This window comes from Scylla paramamosain, chromosome 1 (assembly GCF_035594125.1).
Source record: "Scylla paramamosain isolate STU-SP2022 chromosome 1, ASM3559412v1, whole genome shotgun sequence".
NCBI classification, from domain to species: domain Eukaryota; kingdom Metazoa; phylum Arthropoda; class Malacostraca; order Decapoda; family Portunidae; genus Scylla; species Scylla paramamosain.
Genome location: NC_087151.1, coordinates 34,065,193 through 34,084,622, shown reverse-complemented (window position 1 = coordinate 34,084,622; position 19,430 = coordinate 34,065,193). Strand labels below are relative to the sequence as shown.

Genomic DNA, 19,430 nt, shown 5'->3' with positions numbered 1-19,430 from the left:
TGAGAGGGCACAAGAGACACTACCATCAAGAACTGGAGGCAGGAGGAGGAGGAGCAAGAACGAGACGAGAGAAGCACAGAGATTATTAACAAGCAAGAAGCGAGGCAAAGAAGGGAGTGGTATGAGCCAGCAGCATCAACAGTAACAATAACAGTAACAACAACAACAACCCGCCCAAACCACCTTTAACCACCACCATGCCTCCTTCCACCAACTGCAAGCACCCTCGCCACCCCCACCTCACCGCTACGCCACCTACCGCTCTTCCTCACCACTCCATCTTATCCTATCCCGTTTCGTCTCTTAACCCAACCTAGGCTACGCTTCACCCCATCCCTCGACCAACACTGCCACCTTGCCAACCACATCTTTCTTCACCTTCCCATTTCACCTCACCAGATCATTACTTTCCCATCATCCTACCCACTGCCTTCCCACAGTGCTTCATATCCTACTGACTTCCGTGTTATATCATTACAACTGCGTCGCATCACCCACACATAACCATCTTCGGCTTTCCACACTCCAGAAACTAACAGCTGCCAGCGTGTTTTCATACGCTATCTACCGCGAAAGACAGCATATGAAGGAGGAGACGCAGCGAGTAGGCGAGGCTGAAGGAGAGGGACCACCGCACCGCCAATGATGAGACGGGCTGTGGTTTGGGAGACGTTTTAGGGGGTGCGGGGGGAAGAGTGGTGGCGGCGATGGGGAAGTAAGGACGTCACTGATAACACGGATGGCAAGTACTACCTACCACAAGTCATGGTTGCTGTGTTAGCGTTCCTCTCTAACACACACACACACACACACACACACACACGGTTTAGTTGATATAAGCGTCTCCTTGCAAGTCTCGCAGTCCCGAGTTGGTTGGGAGTGATTGTTACTCCCTCTGTCAGTCTGTCAGTCCATCCCTCTGGCCCTTTCCACCGCCCCCTTCCCCCATCCACATCCCTCCCCCTGTCTCCCTGTCCTGGCTTCAGTCCATCGTGTTTCCTTAATTTTTATGCAGCATGTGAGCAAGGACTGTTATGTGTGTGTGTGTGTGTGTGTGTGTGTGTGTGTGTGTGTGTGACACCCAGCTGAACCCTCGCTCCACCACGACGACAGTAAGTGAATGACCCCGCCACCCTCCCCGTCTGCCCCACCCTCCCCACGCACCCCCAGCCCACTACCTCCTCTGCTTCGTCTCCCTCAACCAGTCCAGCGCTCCATCTCCTCCTTCTCGCCTCATCTTCCCCACTTGCCCACAACCCCGTCAATATTTACCACTGGTCACCTTCCCTGTCCCGCTACGGTTCCCCTACCTGCCCTTAAGTCCCGCCCTGCCCCGTGTTCTCTACCAGCCCGTCCGCCTTCCTGTGTCTGGGTCGTCCCTGTGCTGCTCTCCCTCCCTGGTCCTCTCCTCATCATTGGTGCGCCCTCAGTTATCTGCCAGACACATTTACCTCACGGTAGAGTGGGATCCTTGCATCAGGCGGAAGTCAACCTGCATGGTGAACCCAACCACCTCTCAACCCATCGTCCTGTACCATTATTCATGCTCACATTTTCACTTCTTTCATATCTTGCTTCTTCCCTCCGTCCTGTTCGTCTCCTCTTACCTCTCTCTTTTTTTTATTATTTTAATGAAGAAATGGTGTCAGTTTGGCGAAGCGTATTGTACACAAGAGAATGCAGTGAGATGGCGCACTCTTGACGTAATTTGGTGGTATTTTGTTTGAAGAATATTTGTCAAAGTTTGCTAAGATTTTTATATGCTTATTCTTTTCAAGCTTTTCTTTTTCGTTACTCACTTATCACCTTTTGCCGTCTGTTCATTTGTGAAAGGGGTGCGAACTTTGCACTCGTCACACTCCATCAGACACTGGTCACCTGCATCTGCACTCAGGCAAAGCTCGGCGTGTAGGTGATTGCAAGATGTAAAGAAATTAAAATTATTCTGTTGTGGACGACTTAGGTCTCCCGAGAACAGGGAGAAGCCTTGCAGCACATCACACCTCCAGCTTCGTGGACTTCAACTTTTATATAGTTATGTAGTACATAGTTATGTAGTACTTGTATGTATACAGTATATCATTAGCGACGCGATGGCGTAGTAGTTAACGTGTTCGGCTCGGGCTCAGATCCTGGGCTGGGTGGCAGGGTTGGAATTTTTTTTTTTTTAACCCAACCCACAGGGTTTTTTGGATGGGGTTTATTGCTTTATTTTTTATTGTTTTTTTATTAATTTTGTTCTTATTCCTCGTATTTATATGTAAATCAGTTTAAATAAACAATTAAAAAGTAGTCTAAAGTGAAACAAAAGGTTTGAGGTGTTATCTGAAGGACAGACACTTGTGTAGGTCATATTGATACAAGTTGGTCCGGTTGAACAAAGCTTGTGTTAACTTGTACTGTACAGGAAATGAAGAGGTCAGGCTTGACTACTTTTACATTTTCTATGTATATGTACAGATGGCTCCCTTCTTGGTGATGCAGCCTTGCTATCCTTATTTTTAGCTAAAGCCACATGTCAACTCAAGGGATTTTAATAGGTAAGTATCATAGGCCAGAACTCGTGACATGTCATTTAAGCCACACCTTTCTCGACCTCACTCTATGTCCCGCCTTTCATCCCTACTCCCTCCTTGTTCCTACATTTCTCATGCACCATCCCTATCTCCTCTGTTTACCCCACCCACTCTCTCTCTCTCTCTCTCTCTCTCTCTCTCTCTCTCTCTCTCTCTCTCTCTCTCTCTCTCTCTCTCTCTCTCTCTCTCTCTCTCTCTCTCTCTCTCTCTCTCTCTCTCTCTCTCTCTCACACACACACACACACACACACACACACACACACACACACACACACACACACACACACACACACACACACACACACACACACACACACACACACTGTATGCATGTAGTATGTATGTATGTATGTATGTATGTATGAAGGAGGCATGAGGAGCATGGTGGATGGGGAAAGGGACGGGAATGGGGATGTGGAGGGAGAGAGGAAGAAGGCAGGCCCAAGATTCACGTCAAAGGCAGCTCTAGCCGATGATAGCTGCCATGGAAAAAAAGATGACAGGTGTCGCTTTTGTTAAAAAATATAGGAAATGTAGGAAAGCTGCTTCATCAAGTAGGGAGCCGTCTGTGTATATATATATATATATATATATATATATATATATATATATATATATATATATATATATATATATATATATATATATATATATATATATATATATAGACCTTATTTATCAATATGATATAAAATAAATTTTCATATGTAAAATAAAATTAAAAAAACAGGCTTTTTTTTTTTTTATGCCAACCCTGCCGGGCGGGGGACAAATAGGTATGTCTTCTTTAACGCAATAGTCTGTGTTCACGTATCAGTGATTAGGTACTGGATGTAGTAAGCCGAGATGTGATCTTGCTTTCTTGCAGGAGCGGAAGGATAGGAATTCTATCTTCCTGTGTGTACGTTGTGAGTATGTGTGTGTGTGTGTGTGTGTGTGTGTGTGTGTGTGTGTGTGTGTGTGTGTGTGTGTGTGTGTGTGTGTGTGTGTGTGTGTGTGTAAATTGGAAGATAAGCAGTGGAACAAACCATCGGAATGATGTGTATGAGTGTGCAAGAATCTTGGGGACTCTCACGATTCTGGGAGAACCGGAAAATGATGCAGAGAGGAGTCACAAACAGGATACTGAATGATAACGAGCGAGCCAGAGAGAGAGAGAGAGAGAGAGAGAGAGAGAGAGAGAGAGAGAGAGAGAGAGAGAGAATACTAATGGTTTAGGATGTTATTTTGAGAAAGTCGAGGCCCATCCCCGTGTCTAACTAACGAAGGTAATCACGTCGCTGGTCACGAGGTCCAACCTGGTGACCTCTTAAACACACGTTGGTGCAGCCTTGTCAACCAGGAAATGTGGATGCTATGCTGAGAGACGCACGTAGTCAGTGGGAGCACGAAACTGAGCAAGCCATGGACGCTTCACTTGGTCTGTGCAAGCCATCATGCACTTCTCACCAGCTCGAGGCATGGTGGGAGCCCGTGTGTGTCCCTGGTGAGTCACTGTCGGAAGTTCTTTTTTAATTGTTGAAGTTCCTTGGCGAAGGCAACGGCGGCATGTCGCATCCGGTCATGTTAGCGCCCAGCCATCTGCTCGCACGCGTGCAGCTTTATGCGGCACTCGCTCTTGGTGCACCAAGCCGCCGCTGATAAACCAACTCTCAGTGAATATCGCGGCTAAATGTTGAAATAACGTGGCTACCTTTGCACGTCACTCACCTCTTGATGGTTCGCTAGTTCTAGTTTAGTTTTTCTTTATTTCTTGTAATGTTATTTACTATTCCTTTTCATTTCCCTCTCTCTTCTGTCTCCCTTCTCTCCTCCACTATCCTTCCCCACCTTCCTGTTTGGAGTGTGTCAGGTTACCTTCCGTTATCGTCGGCGTCGGGACCTTGCGGCCTCTTCCTCTGTCATGTCTTACTCGGTGGCTCTGCAAGGCTGTCGCCGGACACTTGTCGCTCATTGTTATTCCGAGTTGATGTATTTCCATTGTTTTCACCTGACGCGTTCCGAGTGTGTGTGTGTGTGTGTGTGTGTGTGTGTGTGTGTGTGTGTGTGTGTGTGTGTGTGTGTGTGCGCGCGCGCGCGCTTATGAGCATGTCACAGTACGTCGTGTGTTGGCTGTGCTTGCATGAGGAGTGCTGAAGTTGTTGTGTTGTGAGGGCGCTGGGGGTAACACTGGTTTGTGAGTGAACATTGATCGTGGAGCAGGAGACTCCTCCTTCACCACCACCACCACCACCAGTACCACCACCACCACCACCAGTACCACCACCACCACTGCTACCTCCATCACCAGCAGCGACTACAAAAGGTCCTATCATCACCCTCACTCACCCTCGCAAACCCTTAAAACACCCTTTCATCAGGAGGGACGGTGGTATAGGGGTGCAATCCCCCTTCTCTCTCTCTCTCTCTCTCTCTCTCTCTCTCTCTCTCTCTCTCTCTCTCTCTCTCTCTCTCTCTCTCTCTCTCTCTCTCTCTCTCTCTCTCTCTCTCTCTCTCTCTCTCTCTCTCTCTCTCTCTCTCTCTCTCTCCCTATTAAGCCTGCTACAAATTCACCGGTAGCTGAAAGTTTATCTCAGAGAAATTTGATCTAAAAGCGGTTATGTTTTTTTTCTCTGAGGACCAATTCACTAATAGATATGTATTTTTAAAGAGAGAGAGAGAGAGAGAGAGAGAGAGAGAGAGAGAGAGAGAGAGAGAGAGAGAGAGAGAGAGAGAGAGATAATGAATGTGAGAAGACGCATATCACTCCTTCGCTAGATATACTAAGCGACAAGCAAATACAATCAGCAAGAACCTTTAAGTCTGGCCGCTTCTGCCCTGTGCTCGGTGTTGCCCTTCGTCTGGATCTCTGCTGTACAGGGAAGGAACAATCGATATAGCAATGAGCTCTCCGTATGACACGATATATCACTAAATAATTGATCAAATGCATAAAGAAATCAAGAGATTGAATCGTAACATGGCAAGTTCTTCGTGTAGCTTCCACTTTTAAAACCTTGACGTGGATTCAGTTGGTTGAATTTCAGCTTTAGTCAGCTTTTTTTCTTTTTATCCGGGATTTTTTATGAACCCGAAATAATGGAATGTTAAAGGATTGAAGTGGTCGTATGGAATCGGGTTCGTCACCTTTTTGTATCAGTGTGAATGAAGGATTGAAGTGGTCGTATGGAATCATGCTCGTCAACTTTTATCAGTGTGAATGAAGGATTGAAGTGGTCGTATGGAATCGGGCTTGCCACTTTTTTGTATCAGTGTGAATGCAGGGCTTGTATAAGTGTATTAATGAAACAATGACTGCCTTTGTGAATGCAGGGGTAATGTAAGAGCATTAGTTAAACAATATGAATGCAGGGCTTGTGTAAGAGCATTAGTGAAAGAGCGACTGCCAGACTTCAGCCCTACTCGATCGACGAAACTTTTCAAACTTTCCAAATAGTGCCTTGCGAAATAGCATTAGTTATTGCATCCTTAAATTTGCAAACGATTGGGTTGGAATTTGTGCCTTGACAAAGTTGCTTTTTTGCTGTGGACATTTTTCTTCAGTGACTAAGTATAATCGCCGTGTCGTAGCGTCATGGCGGGAGGTGACTAGAGGATCTTTGTGGAGACGTTACATTCATCAGTAGGAAATCTCCGTATCTCTAGACTGCTGGGCCAGTCAGTGCACACCACGCCTCCCTGTCAGGTTGGGCGAGCAGGCAGCGGGAGGAGATGCCATTCAGGTCATGCAGAAACGTAGATAGTGAAGCGTTCGCCGTATTGGGAATTCGTAATTACTGGAAAAAAAACGACAACGATTCACATATTAACGGGTTTTGTACGATTTATAGCGAAGTTGAACTTGTGTAAATCGAAGACTGGATTACAGTATTATATAAATTGATGCAAATCAGTGTGGTTACACGGGAGTATCGTTGTTATTAAAGCTTGTGTGTCATCTGCATGGCTAGACTTAGCCCGTCATAGTTCCTACAGAACCTCCGACAGGCGGCTCCTCCGGCCCGCTGCTGCGCCTTGCCTGTCACTGTGTTGCACTGCGCTCTGCCTGCAAAGTCGGACATGCAAGTCATGATATCGTGCATGGTTGTGGTCTGTTTCTGTATATATCACCTGATTTTGCATGCTCTGCGTGCTGTATTAAGTTGTTTTTATGATTTTTTATCCAGCTTACGTCCACTTTACTTCATTTATTATAATGTTTTATTTAAATCTTATCATGAACATGTTGATGAATTATATTGCCGTGTTTGTCAGTTTTGCCTTTAAACTTTATGGAGACTGTTAAGAGTTGTGCTGGACCTACGTAATTGTTTAAGCCAAGTGTGGATATGAGTGTGCACAGGTATGCGGGAGGATGAATTGTCCGCTGCAGGTTTGTTCTTTCATCCTCCCTCCCGTCATGCTGAAGCTTGAGCATTTTATTATCCAGTATACAGTTGGGGGAGAACGCCACGCTTGTTGTCTTCACCGGATTAGTAACGCTTAGCAGACGAGTGATGAATTCCCGGGAAAACACAAGCAGCATTGGTGTCCAGGTGATGTGCTGCCTCCTCACCGTTCACAGAGAAGAGTTGGGTATGCCCTGTCGCGTATTGGAGCGTCTAGATTGCTACTGCGTGAGGGAGAAAGTGTGTGCTTCCGTCCCGTCATCCTTCATGCAGTGAATGATGAGTTTTGTTCAACTCTCCACCACTGAACACGAGAAGAAGAAAGGTGTCCAAGAGAGAGAGAGAGAGAGAGAGAGAGAGAGAGAGAGAGAGAGAGAGAGAGAGAGAGAGAGAGAGAGAGAGAGAGAGAGAGAGAGAACAGTACTACATGGAAGGAAAAAAAGAATAATAGCAGGATGGTTAAATGGCGGCGGTGGCGTGAAGCATTACTGTAGTTAAAAGTTCCTGCATTAACATCAGTCCGGCAGGATTTGGAGGAAGTTTCAAGAGGGAGGCAAGGTGGAAGATGATCTCTCTCTCTCTCTCTCTCTCTCTCTCTCTCTCTCTCTCTCTCTCTCTCTCTCTCTCTCTCTCTCCTCCAGTTACTTGATTTCCTTACACTCTTGGACCTGATGGCGGTTCATTGGCATTATGGCGTGGAGGAGAACTAGTCGCTCTTCAGTACAAGTCCCGGCATGAATCCGAAGAAGGAACTCCAGTAACAAAATGTGAGGCGAGGAACAGGCAACCTTGAGGCAACACGTGTCCCTGCCAACTGTTCTTGGCGTCGGTAACACCTGTCTGCTGCCCCCACCCCCACCCCACCCCCCGGTCTTCCAGCACTCCTTCCTCTCGGTTTCCTTCCCCCTCTCCACTTCCGCGCCTCCTGCAGCTTACCACTCCTCATGCGTTGCTAGTTTTGCTTCTCTCCTGTCCTGTTCCATCTGCTTCCCTAGTGTTTGTTCACAAGCAAGCTAGCTATACATACACTGTACATCTGCATATCATCTTAAGTTCCTCGACTCTGGGCCTCTTGATAATGATTCTGACGATGGTGAAATGAGAGAGAAAGAGAAAAAAAATGTCTTGTTTACTTAGATTGAACACATTTTTGCCCTCTCTCTCTCTCTCTCACCAGAATGTTCATTGTTTAGTCTGGCCTCCTCCCATGCGTACTGCATTAGAGGAAATAGTGTGCCATCGGCGGCGTTAACTAGCAAGGGAAGATGAACAGGAATCATAATTATTGCTGGGAAGGGTGAGTGGACCGGCAGTGGGGGAGTTGTGTGTATCTTTCAGGCGTTCGTGATACGCACTAAAGAAAGAAATATTTGTATTTATTGCAAAACTTTCAGAACGAGTTTGATATAAAGTACATAGCGTTCGGTCATGAAAGGAAGAGGGTTTCGTTTCATTAAATGTTGACAGCAAACACTCGTGTCGCGCCGAGCACACGCCAAAGTGAGTGAGGGAGTGGGTGGAGGCGGCGAGAGCTCCAGCCAGTCTTGATCTGGTTCTGTGTTTAAGACCATTTGAGGATCCAGCGAACCAAGCTCAATCTTGCAAGACCACAACCACCACCAACTCTTCTCCCTTCTCCTCCTCCTTCTTTCCCACCACCACCACCACCACCACCACCACCACCACCACCACCTCCTCCTCCTCCTCCTCCTCCTCCTCCTCCTCCTCCTCCTCCTCCTCCTCCTCCTCCTCTACGTCCTTTTCCCCACACGATCGTGCTTGCTTCCTTCACTGATTCCTCGAAGACCTTTTCCACATCGAGTTCTGTCTTTGCCGAGGGACTCTTTTAAAGACTAAAGTCTCGTGCTAGGAAACATTTGCGAGGGAAGGAAACCGTTATGTCACTGGAGTATTATGTAAAATTTCTGGCCACCTTTCTTTATCAGAAGTAGAGAGAGAGAGAGAGAGAGAGAGAGAGAGAGAGAGAGAGAGAGAGAGAGAGAGAGAGAGAGAGAGAGAGTTTAGCATAATTTGTAGTGGCGAGTCTCCAGCCCCAACAAGCTTGCCTGCCTTCCCGTCCTCTCCTCCACCGTACACAGCACAACACAAGGAGTCTGTGTCGCCCCGTGCCTAAGTTGCCGCTCCTTCCACTCCGCTGTGCCTGGCGAGTCTTGCGGGGTGAGTGGACGCGGCGCGGGGAGGGAAGGGGCGGGGTGGGGCGGGTTTGGGGCCGGAAGTGGGGAGACGGAGGGACTCAGCGGAGGGGCAGCGGCGGGCAGAACGCATGCCACACTCTGTTTCTCGGATGAACGATTTCAAGGTCATCGTGGTTCCTCTCTCTCTCTCTCTCTCTCTCTCTCTCTCTCTCTCTCTCTCTCTCTCTCTCTCTCTCTCTCTCTCTCTCTCTCTCTCTCTCACACACACACACACACACACACACACACACACACACACACACACACACACACACACACACACACAGTAAAGCACCAAGCACCACAACACCTCAGTAGCTGTCTTGTGTATGTGTGTGTGTATGTGTGTGCGTTCAAGGCGTGAAGACAAGCCGGAAACATGAACAGTCGTGGGTCTCAGCGCCTTAACTCAGCTTGTATATAGTGACCTTTGAAGCTCTTCCCGTGAGGCTCCGAGCTGTCCCGCTGACCGAGCGAGCTAACTTACGTCTGGCCTTGTTGAAAGCTCGTGTCTCGTCACCGTAACCCGCTTCTTTCTTGAGTCTATGAAGTGGTGAGGATAAACCCTCTTTTTTATTATTGGTAACCATTCCATATTTATTTACTTTTTTTTTCCTTAGAGGGAAGAAAATAAAGTAAATTAGTGAGTACGTCATGAAACACGCGAGTAGCATTTAATTGACTTCCTGCTTCTCCAGAAATGCGCAAGAAACAGAAAACATACTTTCATCCGTCTGTACGTGAAAGAACAGCCTCTGGTGAAAGCATTAGACCTTGCAGGACTTAAAGATAACGTCCAGTCTCGCTTTTCTCAGACTCGTTGTAATAAAATGTAAACAGGTTATCATTATGTAGAAGATATAAATCATTATAAATCTTTTGAATTGTGATCCCAGAACTGAACTGATATTGCTCATCTTCCTTCATTCCCGCTCGCAAACTTACCACTGTGCAGTTACTTGCATTATAATTTCAAAGGTAATGAACGTTGCTTTATTAGGAATTGAGGAGAAAATAAGTGAGTCTGCAAAGGAGGAGCAGAGAAAGTGGTGTACAGAAAACATGTATACGATGCCGAGAGAGAGAGAGAGAGAGAGAGAGAGAGAGAGAGAGAGAGAGAGAGAGAGAGAGAGAGAGAGAGAGAGAGAGAGAGAGAGCAGTATGTCGAGACCTTAACACACTGAACTTGTTTCTTGTCGTCATTAAGCAAAGCCACTATTCCTTGACCGCTTCTCCTTCTCCCTGGTCACCCGCAGCGAGAGTAAGACATGCGTGCGGAAGAGAGAAAGTGAGTGGCGGGAAAGGACGGCCAATTGACGGCCTTGTCTGGTGGGAGGGAGGGGGAAGGTGACTCGTGATGAGTCTTACCAGGTGATAGCAGAAATAATAATAATGATAATAATAGTAATACTAATAATAATGACGCTACTACTACTACTACTACTACTACTACTACTACTACTACTACTACTACTACTACTACTACTACTACTACTACCTGAGAAAAAAAGATAAAAGTAATAAAGTAACGATGATATAAAGCGTAGCGTTAGACATACGTAGCGTGTCTGTGCATTGAGCTGTGCCGACATATGCATAGTATACCTGTGTAGAGTAGCACTGGCCCGCATCCCTCACAGACAGCAGGCCCAGTCATTCCCGTTGTATAGACTTCGAGCACCACGTTCTGAAATACTTCTGCGTAGCATTCAGAAGGCTCTAGTTAAAAGTTACACGAGCTTATAAGGGTGTTCTATAGTTATAGCGGCTTATTAACAAGATTTCTACGTTATTAACATGAGAAACACTCTTATAAGCCTGGCTAATCATGTCTGTGGCCTCTGAAAATAGTCGTGATGAGAGAGCAAAGCGTTTCAGGATACAGACCATAGAGTTAAGATAGTTTAAAAATATTTGTTTACGAGTAATTTGTGATTGAGAGTCTCAGATCAGCTTGGGTTGAATGGGCCAGGCAGTGCATAGGTGGCTCGTGTGAGGACGCTGAAGGATCCGTCTCATTACATTATGGCGAAGAAAATGTATATGTCAGTGGAGAGAATAAACTTGCATATCAGTAAGATGTCAGAAATAGAACGTTTTCTTTCCAGTCATCCGTATCATTGCGTCAGGTGTGTTGTGATGCGCCTCGTTAATCATCTCAGCTAAAGTTCATGTTTTATGTTTGTGTTGTGGGCAGAATATAGGAGCAGCCCTTCACATTTTTCCTTTTTGATGTAAAGGAGTAAATACAATGACTACCGTTCCTTAGCGAATAGTTCACGCTCATCTGAACCATAGTCGTCACTGGTGTGTGTACGTGCATACGAGCACACTGGTCGTCCCACACTGTGTTTTCCCAGCCACTATTGTGCCGTTATTTCCTGTCATTTTTTCCCCCACCTCGCGAAACGCACCAGGAGGCTGCAGGCGGTGGAAAAGGTTCCAAGGCGAGGGAGGCTATCCCCGCCCCTGCACCGCCCCGGCCCCATCACAGCTTTGTCCCGCCCCGCTGGGAGGATCTGCCCCACGTGACTCAGTTTTCCTGCCTCTTCTCTTCCCCACCCCGCTCTGTAACTGCTTGAGACTCTTCCAGTGGAGGAAACCACCGTGACCACTACTTGCTCCAGCGACCGAAGATAAATGTCTTTGAGAGAGAGAGAGAGAGAGAGAGAGAGAGAGAGAGAGAGAGAGAGAGAGAGAGAGAGAGAGAGAGAGAGAGAGAGAGAGAGAGAGAGATGGCGGGGTTCCGGAGGCTATTGTTACTTAACGCCAGCAGGTAATGAGCAGACATCCTCTTTCCCCTGCACTTCCCCGACTGCTGCTGCTGATTGAAGGGCGCGAAGAAGCGAAAGGGAACTGAACGTGAATTCAAGTGTCGATGTCTAACAGTTACCGAGAAGGAAATACTGCAATGAATAACTCATACGCATAGTGATATTAACCCGGATGCAGACCTTAGAAATCAGTTTTAGACAATAGCAAGTATGAAAAAAAAAAGAGAAAAAGAACTTGAACTTGTTACCGACCTCTTCTTCACCAAGTCCCCGCAGCCAAGAGACCAACCAACCTAACCTACCTCTACCTGAAAACGAATCCCGGGAAAGCAGAAAGAAATGACTTAACATCTCTGCTATTTGACATGTGTTTCCCTAATTACTAGCCATCCTGAGACATTTCGTGTTGTTTTGCAGCCACGTCCAAGCATTATAATGGCTGAAAATTGCTTAATCTATTCTTTTAATTCTCCTTTTTCTTTCTTGTCGATGTTTATAAAGATTTCGTTGCGTTTAGTGCTAGGAATTGTTGCATATCGCAGTGAAAGTGTTGAGACGTCCTCTCGGTGATGGAGGGATGAGGCAGGACAGGTGAAGAAAGTCTGGAGGCGTGGGGGAGTGGGGAGCGAGAGAGATGGAGAGAGGGGGTGGTTAAAAAATGATGGAAGGAGAGGTGGGGGATCTAGGAGGGAAGGAAGGCAGGGTGTAACCGGCGAACACTCACCTGTTATACCTCACACACACACACACACACACACACACACACACACACACACACACACACACACACGGGTTTGCGGAAACCACGAATTCCTCCTGCCTTCACTTCTCTTCCTTCCCTCCCCCTCTCACTCCCTCTCCTTCTCTCCCTCCCTCCCTCCCTCTTCTTCCCTTGGCCACACGCCCCATAATCCAAGATCTTCCCTCCCACTCATCTGCTCTTGTCTCTCTTCCTTCCGTCCCTCCTCCTCCTCCTCCTCCTCCTCCTCCTCCTCCTCCTCCTCCTCCTCCTCCTCCTCCTCCTCCTCCTCCTCCTCCTCCTACACTTCCTCCTCTTCTTCCTCACCATCACTATCACTACTGTAATCGTAACCATAACCTACATTACCATTTCCAGTCTGTCCACTAGCTACTACTACTACTACTACTACTACTACTACTACTACTGCTACTACTACTACTACTACTACTACTACTACTACTACTACTCTAAGCCTTTGACAAATTTTATACGCTACACAACTTGAACTCGACACATCACCACAACCATCACAACCATCACCACCATCACCACTACTAACCTATCAGCAGCAACCTGTCAGATGCAGCACTTTCTACTCTTTCCTTCCCTTACGTCTTGCCTTGCGTCTGTTCCTCCTCAGAGCCGCTTCTATCCCCCTCACCATCCTCTGTTCCTCACTCCGTATTATGTATTCCGAAATGCTTCGCTCTCTCACCACCACAATTTTTCAAAGGCCTCAGAGATGATGAGCCGGATTTTCAAGAGTGTTTCTCCTGTTCATTATGTAGAAATCTTGTTAATCTGTCACTAGAACCATAAAAAAACATCCTTAAAAATTAGTGTACTTCAGTTAGAGTGTCTTGTAAGTAGTGGAGACGCAGCGCTGGTGTTTCAGAATACGGTGCTTAGTAGTGACGGTGGTGGTAGATTCCTTCCCTGGCGTCGGCTCGCCATCCCATCCCAGGCCCTCCATAGCAGGCAGCCTCTCCCGCGCCGACCAGTGGACCTGCCTTCCCTGCCTCCTCCAATCCAAACCCACTTTATCCCACCTCTCTCTCTCTCTCTCTCTCTCTCTCTCTCTCTCTCTCTCTCTCTCTCTCTCTCTCTCTCTCTCTCTCTCTCATATATGCATTTTTTCATTCTTTTTTTCTTTTCTTGTATCACATTTTCTTAGGCCGGTTTCTGTTTGATATAGTTTTTTTCTCTACTTTTTTTTTCCACGTGCTATGGCGTGTCTCTTCTCTCTCCGTCGTCAAACTTGCTTTCGTCTTGCCTTCGCCTACAGTAACATCATCATCAAAGCATTTATTTATCAATTTATTTTATTTATTTTTTTTATTTCGTATAAACTTGTTCCTCAACTAGGAAGATTGCTAGTTGCTTTTTGTATGCAAGAGATGCTTTCTAGCTGTATATTTTAAGCCTGCTCCTGTAATGTAGTGTTTTGGTTACGTGTGTGTGTGTGTGTGTGTGTGTGTGTGTGTGTGTGTGTGTGTGTGTGTGTGTGTGTTTGAACTGCATGCACTGGTGATATATAGTATATGTACGTATATATTCGCCATAATCGATAGGAAACAACTTGTAACTGTTAAAGGGAGAGGAGATATTAAGTAAACAGTAACGCGAGTGGATTCCGGCCCGGCGGGTGTGGGAGGATCGGGGCGGCCTGTGGCGGGGGTCAGGGTGTGGTCAACAAGGGTGACCGAGGGATGGGCGTTGTGGTGTTGGTTATTTTGATGCTTGTTGACATTTGGTAACGCAGGGGACGTAGAGGCACCACAACATAATTTTGAAACAGCCACGCTCACCACACAGCCGCCGCCAGTGTGCCAGAGAGAGGGCAGTATTCTGAAACGCTTTGCTTTCTCACCACGATAATTTCCAAAGGCCACAGAGATGATTAGCCGAGTTCTTAAGTGTTTCCCTTGTTAGTTATGTACTTTTTAAAATGGTCGAATGCGGCACAGAAGCGTTTCATCATAGTCTATGGTCTTTGAGAGAGAGAGAGAGAGAGAGAGAGAGAGAGAGAGAGAGAGAGAGAGAGAGAGAGAGAGAGAGAGAGAGAGAGCTGTATGACCACTCAGACACGATGAAGGTGCGCCGCCACACTCAGCCATCCTTTCTTACACCGAGAAATTTAAAACCTGAATTATATAATCTTTAATCTATACCTAGTTTTTCTTTGTTGGGGTGTAAAAGACAAGGCTTCCTCGGAATTATATGCCAGTAGGGTGTCCAGTGCAGCGAGAACGTGACGTCGGCAGAGCTCCGGCAGACGGTCACTGGCCCTGCAGCAGGTGTGTGTCTGTCTGTGAGTGTGTGTGTGTGTGTGTGTGTGTGTGTGTGTGTGTGTGTGTGTGTGTGTGTGTGTGTGTGTGTGTGTGCCATGCACCCGATGACTCCAGCAGAAAGCAAAACATTGCCAGAGTTTTCTAGACGAAACAAAGTAAAGCTACATCAGTTACGTGCAGCTTCATTTTGTGTACGTGTGCCGCAGAGGAACATTTTGTAACATGCACGGAAGATTAAAATACACAAACACACACAGACACACATAGGACGCAGCGTGACTTGATAGTGTTTTTCTCTTTCTTTTCTTTAAGGAAAATTCGCTTGAAAATCACAACTGACAAGATGGAACGTTCCTAACAAAGCCCTGAGCTCCTCATGGGCAGCATCAATTGGTGCTCCTGGGTATTGAGGCAGGACTCGGGTTGTTGTGATGCTAGTGTTGTTGTGCCCTCGCCGGTGACGTGTTGCAACGACTTCCTGCACTCCGCCTCACCCAGAGTCTTACACACACAGCACACCGCATGGGGGGATATGCTCAGTGTATGCTGCTCTTCAGTCGCACGGCACCACGCTCAGCACTATGCATACTGTTCATAGCGCACTTGTCTCTCGGGCCTGCATGGTTGGAAGTTTGGAAGTGATATCAAGTATGATGACGAAAGATATCCAGTCACTTTACTCTCTTAGTGATCTCAGGATTGATTCGTCAGCCTTAACACAACAGAGCTGACTCCAGTGACCCGCAGTGACCCCCGGAGCAGAGCCAGCACAGAACAGCTTATCACGTCCTCGAAGCACCACGGGTTTGTTATCGCCTTCAGGTGTTGTGCAGCAGGGCGCGGCGTGACGTGTGCTTGAGTGGCTGTCAGTGGGCGGGTTTCCAGGTGATACGCAGCCTGGGACACGGCACCTGCCATCGTTCTATAACGTTCCTCCCTCTCGGTCTCTGAATAAAAACTGCGATTTCATGTTGATCATCACGTTCGCTCAGGTAACTTAGAGAATATAAAAATTAACTCGTCAGTCAACACGTCGGTTTGATTCTGAGCGGCGGCTGGTTATCTGTCGTGTTCCCGCCTGCCGGTGACGGAAAAAAAAATTCTGATTCAGGACGAACCGACTCCACTGTATCCAATTAAAGATAATCTCCATGCAGGAAAATACAGTAACGTTCTGTGATTGGCGGGAGATGGAATTCCTCGTTGGCTTTGTAAAAAAAAAAAAAAAAAAAAAAATTATGAATGTGTTAGTAGCAATGTTCAACTTCTGTCAACCTTCACATCCAAGTTTCTTTCACGCGTGGACGACAAGACAATGGAGCGATACTGAACCCTTCCTGTTGACCCGAGACTGTCAGTAATCGACTTTGCTCCGCGGTGAGGCAGTGTGGCAGGGCAGCACGTGAAGCACAACGCATTGGTAGCACCAGTGACGCGTCGTGAATTAGTAAAATGCATCACGCTATTCAGGTGCAGGTTATTTGAAAGTCTCGCAGCAACAATGAAAAGTGAAGTTATTCTGTTTTTGGCGTTGGAACTACATATCTGGTGTGCGTGTGCGTGTGTGTGTGTGTGTGTGTGTGTGTGTGAAGATAATACTTCAGTGTCTTTATAGCTTTATGTGACATTTGCGGCGTAAATTTGTGATGTTTGCCGCAATTTCAAGATTGTATGTTAATTGACGACAGGTTTATGGTAGTGAGGTATTTCCTTTACGACCTGCTTAACCACGTAACTTCCATCGTTAATCGTGTTTTCATTGTCCTCTTCACTCACAACTGGCGGGTTCAAGTAGTTGCCACGATGACGGGGCCTCTAGTTACCCCCTCAGCATAGCAAAGGTGAGCATGAAACAGAACAATCACTGTCGCCATGTTTGACTCGCCAAGCATTACTGTGGTCTGAGGCCTTGTTCCCAACAGCTAAATTGCTTCTTTCTCTTATACCCTCACTCTATCTTTTTTCTGTTTCATTTCCCTCCACGCCTTCCCCATCGTAATATCCTCTCCTTCTCCCCATGTGTACTTCTTTTTTTTCATCGAATATGTCATAGTCATCGCTGACAGTCAGTAATTATCACACCGTCATTCCCTTTTATTCATACACCAGCATGTCACATCAGCCCTTGTGAAAACTGTCATATCTTTTCCTTTCTCCATTTCCCTTTCTCACTTCCCCGACGCAGTGGGCACGATTTGTTACGCAGTGGGCGCTGTGGGTGGAGGCCTTCAGATGCCCCTCTCACCCAACTGAGCAGCGTGTTTTACGGAGCTGTTATTGAAAATGTGTTGTATTGACTCATGAAGCTTCCTCGTCGGCATCCTCCTCTTACTCCTTGTGACCTCGTATGGTGACCTTTAGTGACCTCCAGGATGCACCTCCGGGTCATGAGGGTCGGGCGTGACCCAGGCCGACCCTCTGGGCATGGCAGGGTCACTGAGGCACAAGCGGAAGTGTGAGTGGCAAGCCAAGTAGCACCTGCATGTCCGAGAAGCTTCACTTAAGAGCCAGAGGAACACTTCCCCCAGCTGTGCCAGCGCTGAGGCCTCGGAGCAACCCGGGCAAAGCGCCACGCTGAGTCGACCGTTGCGGGTGTGTTGCGTGAGGCGTGGACGTGCTATTTTCACTTCCAGTCTAACCCGTGATGTAATTCAATGTAATTCATCCACAGCCTTCCTTTAAATACATATTCCAGTGCTGCTCGTTTTCTTTCGCACACGTGAAAATGTTCTTGTCGCCACGTGGCATCGCTCACGTCTTGTTCAGACACCCTCACAACTCTTGCTGCCGTTGCTGTTGCCCTGCCTGGTCCCTGCTGCCACGATTATTATTTATCGTATTATTCTGTAAAAGAAAATTGCTGAGTACCGTTGTACGTGTTACAGATTTACTGGCTCAGCGTGTTTATTGTTTACTGCCGCGAGTCAGTGAGGTCAGGGTTAATCACCTGTCCAGACACGCGGCCACAGTCCCATCTGGCAGCCTGGCACTGGTCAACATCAGCATTTGGCACCTCCTCCTCCTCCTCCTCCTCCTCCTCCTCCTCCTCCTCCTCCTCCTCCTCCTCCTCCTCCTCCTCCTGTCACTTTAAATTGGAGCACAGTCTCATAGATCAACAGGTCTGCTACAGTTCTGTTCTGTTTTTCCCACCTTCAGTACCATAACGAGTGGTGTTCTGCGTCGTGGTAGACATTGCAGGGACTTCATCTGCCACGCATCCTCACATTCCTCAGCAGCGTGACCGGGGGAGTGCGCGTTGTGGTAACGCTGCCGCTGCCTATTTTGAACACCGAGGAGGAGGTTGTCTGCAACGTCGCTATGTGGACTCCCTCCCTTCAAAGACCCAGTTTTTAGTCTCAGCTGATGTTTATGTTATCACAGCACCCTAATGAAGAAGAGTGGCTGAGTGGGAAGGGAGAGCAGGGAATAAAAAGCTGGAAGAGGGCAGGCAGCAGAAGGACCAGGGGTGGGCACGGTTTGGCGGTCCATACCCACGACCCACTACAGGAAGTTGTGGGTATGTGCCGCAGGCTTCCCGTCCTCCCCTACGCGCAGGCATTACGGGGCATTTCTGCAAGGATGTCTGGTAGGACATTCCTCCCGGCTAGTGTGCCATAGTACATTCTGGGAATTCAGGGAAAAAGGAAGATTTACGGCTTACAATGAACACACAGTGATCATTCACTTGCTGCAGGGTCGTGGCAAATTAGCAGCGGCACCGCAAAGAGGCGGTGAGGTCGTCCACCGGATAAAAAGGAAAAAATGTTATTGCGGGACGCCATGCTTGAGGGTGATGTGCTGAGAGCAGGCGAGACGCTGGGGAGGATGTGGTCACCTGGTGAAGGAAGTTTACTTTGAGACAGTAAGAGAGGGTGAGCGTTCGCTGCCTTGTCTCCCCCCGGTAATGTTGGTCATCGCGGGGTCACCGGAAGACTTGGAATGCGACCCAACCGGAATCGGCGGCGTTGCCGCATCCCTACTGGCTCATGGTGGCCATGCAGGGGAGGCAGGGGCGGGGCCAGTGCCAGGCGGTGCCTCCCTTGCTGAGGTTGCTATGCAAGTGCGGAGGTAAAACCATCGCCTGCCCCCTTCCCCCCAGGGAAGGTCAACACAGATGGCTGCGGTATAATTTAGTTGTGGTGGGAGGGTGGCGGCGATGATGGCTGCGGCAGAGGCTGAGCCGCTTCCACAAAGACTCTTGAGTCACTCCTAACTCACCATAGACAACTTAGCTGTCTGTCAGTGTTTTAGTGAGATGAGGTCTGATGTATACTCCTGACAGCAGACACAGTGTGATGGCGGGTGGTGGAGGGAAAGAGGTGGTCGTCCAGAGGGAAGCGTCGCCCGGGACGCGGGGCGGCGGTGCGAGGTGACAGATGGCGACGGTGTGCGGGAGAGGCCGGGTCGATGGGGCCGCCGCCACTGCTGCCACGGGTCCACACGCCCTCGCTCTCGGCCGCCGTG

The 19,430-nt window shown here is 47.8% G+C and overlaps 1 protein-coding gene across 1 annotated transcript in view; it reads left to right on the top strand.

Annotated features, from left to right (window-relative positions):
• The window catches only part of LOC135104439 (uncharacterized), an 82,330-nt gene that overhangs the window by 2,018 nt on the left and 60,882 nt on the right, over positions 1–19,430 (top strand). The gene's annotated exons all lie outside the window — the stretch shown is intronic.